Below are 6,728 nucleotides of genomic sequence, written 5' to 3' on the forward strand. Positions count from 1 at the left end.
AAACCAAGGGCTAGACCCAGCTAGTCTATACCGGCTCTCGTCCTTGCTCGCCTTCCCCTGTTAAGGAAAACAAACTAAAGGGGTGAGCTATAAGCTCAGTGAGGTTCCGAACACATAGGCAACAAGAAGTTCAATGCATTCATTACATGTTACCAATAATTCAAATACAAAAGAAAGCGATAAACACCTTCATTAAAAGGATACGTGCTCACAAGGAGCCATTCGTTCATTCATTCTCCTTTCGTTCCCTTATACCTTCAATCATTTGAAAATGCATTTGTATATAAGTAAAACCCTCATTCATTCATTCGTTCATTCATTAATTCACCAGGCTCCACCAACCTCCACCAACCTACAAGGTAATACTCGAGTATACCAAAACGTTCACCCAGGTCCCTAATCGCCCGACCGAGTCCGCTTCTGGCTCGAGACGACCGGTAACAAGGGGCAATGGCCAGTTCAGCCAAAAGGCTTACATTCATGCACAAATAACATTTCAATCATTCAATCATTGAAAATTTCACAATCGTTTAGGCCGAGTGCGATAAAGTACACACTTGCCTAGAAAACTCGTTTTAACAATCACTGAAAGCATATAACATGTTATCAATCATTCATACCAGCCATAAAATCATGAAACATATCAAACAGGGAACACTCACCTATACACGAAAAATAACGTCCACTTCTCAATCACCAATGAAACCTAAAAGTAAAGAAAGAACACATTACAATCCATCTAGCATGATTTGGATGAAATCAAGGATTACCCGACTACTCGCGAGTAAACGTATAAAATGACTTTTAAAGTGTCAATAGAGCATATGGATCCGTGGATGGGAATTACTAGGGTTCATAAACCAACCTAAAGAGGTATTAGGTTTTAGAATGGTAAAATGATCATTTTATTTGCCAAGCGGAAATATACAGGTTCAAATAGAAATTTAGCCCTCGGCCACCTTTTGAACGAGCCGGTAACATTTTCAGTAAATACGTCCAATTCGTCACAAAATACATTCACAAAATCACTTTAACTTGTTCACATTACAAGAAGATAAACGGACGGCATGTCCCTTGTGTTTACCTATTCTCCAGCCATTAATGGCTTCATTATTTTCCTCAAAACAGTCCCAACATCTCATATAGAATAATCTCATGTCCAAAAGCCGTTCACTAGGCTTAAAGTCATATAAATACAAAAATAAATACAAAAATCAAGCTAAAAAACATTTCCGGATAAAAACAGTTTTTGACACCATTTTGCGGTTTTGGTACCATTGGCGCTACGATTATCGGATGAAGGTGAAAGATACACCATTTCGAAGCTAACAGATAGGGTTACAATGTTGAAGAAGGCCACTCAGTCCAGTTTGTAGTGCAACTAGGTCAAAATTGACATATATGAAACCAGAAACTCACAAACAGGTTGGCTAACCGCACAATTGTTAAACAGCAACCACTCAGGTTACCGAAGTCCGATTGAAGTATATCTTATGGTGTTTCGAAGCTAAAACACAACCCTACATTTCTTATGCAGACCTCCAAGGCCAAATCATGCATTTTCATGATCAAAAATGGAAAACTACACCAAAACCAGAATTCTGGGCGCGAAACAGGTTTCATGAACAGTCAAGGGTATTTCGGTCATTTCACATGCTACAGTGGTCGGATCAAGATGAAATTTTGTAGGAAACTATTTTATACTATTGGCTACAACTTTAATGTTTTGGCCAAAATCTAATTCGGTAAGGATCATGGTGAAAAGTCCCGGTCAGATTGGGTGAAAAGACAACCCTGTTCGCTGAACTCCTACTAGACCAGTCTGGGTATTTCCATCTTATCTCAGGCTCCCGAGCTTGGATTGGGCTGAAAATTTACAGCCAACTAGAAAACATCATTTTATACAACTTTCATGTTTTGTGCTAAGGCCAATTCGGCTTCTAACCTGGTCAAACAGAAACGGGTAGAAAGGGGAAAAATGGAACCCTAATCTGGAAATTCATGCATTCATGTGCCAATTCTTCCATAAAATCACATCTATAACCAACATAAACCATTAATTTGACATTAGCAAGATCAAAGAAAGAATTCCCTAGTTACTCACCTTGCAAGCTCAAGAAAGTAAGCAACTTAGCACCAATTTCTTCCAAACAACTCCACAGCCAACCTCAATATCACCAAACTAAGAAGTTCTATGGAAAAAGTTGAAGATTAAACGGTTGAATTGAAAGATTGGGCAAGATTGGAGCTTGAAAATTGAGAGAGTTTTCTTTCCTTTGTTCCTAGCAAGAAATTCGGCCAAGAGCTTCAAAATAAGAAGAATTTTGGGTCAATTTTGGTTTAAGTGGTAAAGGCATGAATAGTGGTCAAAAGGTCAAAAAGGTAAGAATAAATCCTCAAGTGACACATGTCCTCTTCATTAATTGCTTGCCTAACTTTTTGTCTCTCTTACACCAATCCACTTGGCAACCTCTAAATATCTCATAACACCCGGTAAACTAAACCCAATATCCAAAACTTAACCGAACTGGCCGAATTTTTCCGAATTTTCCACACTAGCGGGTCCCACGTCCGATATACGCTCTTAATTTCTCAAAAACTAACCGATACTAGAAAAATCATTTAAAAACTATATTTACTCATAAAATTGATCTAGAAAAATTTTCTATTAAAGAAAATGCAGAAAACGTGCAATTAAGAAAAGTACGGGTCCTCACACTCTCTCCCCCTTAAAGAAATTTCGTCCTCAAAATTTTTACCTTCATTTGCCTCAGACGAGTCCGGAACTGTTTGGGTGCCTAACGCATAAGCTTTTGCTGGCCCACTAGTTCGGTTCCCTCTTTCATTTGCTTGTTTTGTTTTAGCTCCCTCCAGTTGCGGAATACTACCTCTGTGTGACTGTCTCCTCGGACAGTTGCTAACTTGGTGCTCACCACTCCCACAAATCAAGCACTTCCGCCCTTTCCGCCAACAATCGTTCTCGGTATGATTGGCTTTTCCGTAATAGCCACAAGTCAGGTGAGAAGCCATCTTTTGGCTTTCTTGAGAAATTTCCTCAGGTTCGATTTGGCTCCCTTTAGAAGACCTTTTATCTACCGCCCCTATTGTCCATGGTGGGTAGGACAAAAAATTTGTTTTCTGCATTTTGGAAGGGACTATAGATTCACTTGGTTCCTCACTCATACTACCAGCTACACTTCTTTTCCGTGTTTGGGAGGCTTTTACTTGTGCCATTGCATTCTCGACTCGTTGAGCCTTCTCAAGGGCCTCCGTAAATGTATTCACTTGCGCTGCTGCCAACGCCTATTGGATGTCCAAATTTAGTCCCTGTATAAACCGTCTCACTCTTCTCGGTTCTGTGGCTACTAATTCTGAAGCAAACTTGGATAGTTTGGTGAATTTCGTTTCTTATTCAGCCACATTTAAGGTCCCCTGGCGTAGTCCAATAAATTCGTCCTCCCTCCTTTCTTGAACTAAGGGTGGGAGGTATTTCTCGTTAAATTCTCTTACAAAATTCGCCCATGTCCAGACAGTCTGTTCTCTTTCCCACTTTGTTCTAATTACGTTCCACCATGCTCGGGCCGGTCCCTCAAATTGAAACACTGCGAAGTTCACCTGCCTCTGTTCAGTGTAATTCAAAGCTGTGAATATATTCACCATGGCCTCTAGCCACTGTTCAGCGATGTCCGGATCAGGCCCTCCAGCGAATTTTGGAGGTGCAAACTTCTGAAACCGCTCCAGAGCCTTATCCTCACCCGTCTCAGGGTTCCTGGGTTGATTTACGGGTATTTGATCTTGTTGATCTACTAATCTTGCCAAGATATCCGTCATTTGTTGCATTGCCGTCGCCATTTGGTCTCCGGTTGCAACTCTCGGTCCTTGTTCTTGTTCAGCGGACGTTTCCCTTTCTGCTCTAGGTTCTGGGGTCCGTTTAGTTCCACGGCCTCGACCACGTCCCTGACTACGTCTCCCGTCCATATTTTTCCTTCCCTCTCTTTTTTCCAAAAGTAGTTTAATGAATAAATGCAATAAGGTGACTCAAAAGTAACCAAAATTGAGGCACCAAGTACACAAGTAAACATATATGCACATAGCACTCCACATATCAAGAAAATAGATGATCAATTACACAAGTACGTATCAAGTCAGGCAAATATTCATATGCTCAAATACACCAATGAACGTCATGTAATAAGAATATATAAGCGAATCAAACGAGGAGATGATGTGTCGTCCCAGTCTTAGCTAAGGTAACCCCGTCCGGTCCCTCACGTCACTTACTATTCACACCAGATATCCCTTAACCTTTTGTACTCATTCCAATCGAACAAAGCCTGTTCATGTTCCCACAATACAAGCACTACCTCAACTCTGGAGTACTCGGGTACGAGAATCCGAAATAAGATAATTCACCTCTCGAGCTGGCCAGTCCCAAGAGTAAACCATGTACAATCGGAATTCCTCCCAGACGTACATATCTATGGTCCTCAGATTCCACAAGAAAATTTAAGGCCTATAACGTTCACAACTCATAGCTTATGCTCGAACGAGCACTTAATCCTTCATACCTATTCACCACTCAGTCCAGGCTCACTCCGCGCAGAGACCACGCGAAGCAGGCTCTGATACCAACTATGACAGCCCCACTTTCCCCTAAGGCGAACCAAAGGGTTCGGCGGACTGCCTGCCCAGCTCTCGCCGGGACTCAGTCGATCACTTCAAGCAACCATAAGAACATCTAACCACGATCCAACTTAAAACAAAACGTATATACAATAATATCTCAAGAAGAAGTACAACCGTCAAACATACAGAGGTTCTCAAATCACTATACAACCAGCCCGTGCCAAGCACGTTGGTGGAGTTGATCGACTGAGTCCCGGCGAGAGCTGGGCAGGCGGTCCGCCGAACCCTTTGGTTCGCCTTAGGGGGAGGTGGGGCTGTCACAGGTGGTATCAGAGCCTGTTTCGCGTGGTCTCTGCGCGGAGTGAGCCTGGACTGAGTGGTGAATAGTTATGAAGGATTAAGTGCTCGTTCGAGCATAAGCTATGAATTGTGAACGTTATAGGCCTTAAATGTTTCGTGTGATATTTGAGGAACATTGATAGGTACGTCAGGGAGGAATTTCGATTGTAGATAGTTTACTCTTGGGACTTGCCAGCTCGAGACGTGAATTGTCTTATTTCGGATTCTTGTGTCCGAGTACTCCAGAGTTGAGGCGGGGTTAAGTATTTGAGATTTGCATTTTGGGAACATGAACAGGCTTTGTCTGGTTAGAATGAGTACAAGAGGTCAATGGACATCTAGTTTGGATAGTAAGTGACGTGAGAGACCGGACGGGGTTATCTTAGCTGAGGCCCTCGTTTCTTCTGAGGACGTAGAAGGTACAGGTCATTGGTTACTTTAGATTTGATGGATCCCATTAAAAAGGAAAATTTCGAGGACGAAATTTCTTTAAGGGGGAGAGAGTGTGAGAGCCCGTAAAATTTTTTCTTAATTTATACCATTTAATTCTATTCCTTTTCATGCATTTTCCTTATTTTATTTTACTACATTAATTTTCTGGACACTTTATAAGTGAATATAGTTTTTCCAACCATTTTTCTAGTATAAGTTAGTTCGGGTTAAATTTGAAGTGCGTTATGGACGTGGGACCCGCTAGTGCGATAAAATTTTGTTGATTAAGTGATTTTTGTGCTAAGTATTATTATTTTACAAGGTGCTAGGAGACAATTGGAAGTTAGCTAGATAAATTACCCTTGTTAGACAAAAGGATAAGCTTAAAACCCTAAGAGGGGCCAAGTGTCACTATGCTATTAGAAGTTGGACTTTTGACCAAGATTGGTAACTTTACTAAAATCAGATTTTTGACCAAAATTCATTCATTTTCTTGTCTCCTTTGGCTGAAATTAGTGAGAGAGAAACCAAGAGAGTTCTTCATCTTTCACTTCAATTTCTTGTCCAAATCTTGAGTTTCAATCAACCAAATCACAAACTACACCATACAAGTGATCATTAGGGAAGGTTAAAGGTGTTGGTGGAGTTGTTTTGGAGGAGGAAAGATTAAGCTCCTACCTTTCTTGTGGTTTTAAGGTATTTTACCAAAAACATCCTCTTTACTTCAATTAATTGCTTATTAGTGGTTTTTAGTTGTTTTAGATGTTGTTTTGTGGAAGATTAGCACTTGAATGCATGAATTCCTGATTAGGGTTTCTTTTTTTTCCAATTCTTCCCGGTACTGTTACACCTAGCTAGAGGCCGAATTGGCCCTAGTACAAAACATGAAAGTTGTATAGAATGATGTTTTATAGTTTTCTACAAAATTTCAGCCCAATCGGAGTAACGTATCCAGTGAAATGACTGAAATACCCCTGCTGTCCTGTTTCTGTCCGAAACTGAAATTCAGCTTTGGTAATTGGTTAATTTGACTGGGAATACTACTGATTTAGTTGTTGATGACTTCTTAACATTTATAGCTTGGTACCGTAGCGTTCGGATGGCTTTGGAATCACTTGAATTGGAGTTGTATGTGCCGAGATATGATTGAATGAATCAGGACTGCTAGTTGAACTGCGAACTGGAAAATCTGGGGTTGTTTTGGTAAATTTGACCTAAATACATTGCAAACTGGACTGAGTGGCCTTCTTCAACATTGTAGCCCTTTCTCTTAGCTTCGAAACGGTGTAAATTACACCTCAATCTGACATGGATAGCTTAGGTTGTGTTAA

Source organism: Coffea arabica, chromosome 8e, assembly GCF_036785885.1.
Source record: "Coffea arabica cultivar ET-39 chromosome 8e, Coffea Arabica ET-39 HiFi, whole genome shotgun sequence".
Taxonomy (NCBI): domain Eukaryota; kingdom Viridiplantae; phylum Streptophyta; class Magnoliopsida; order Gentianales; family Rubiaceae; genus Coffea; species Coffea arabica.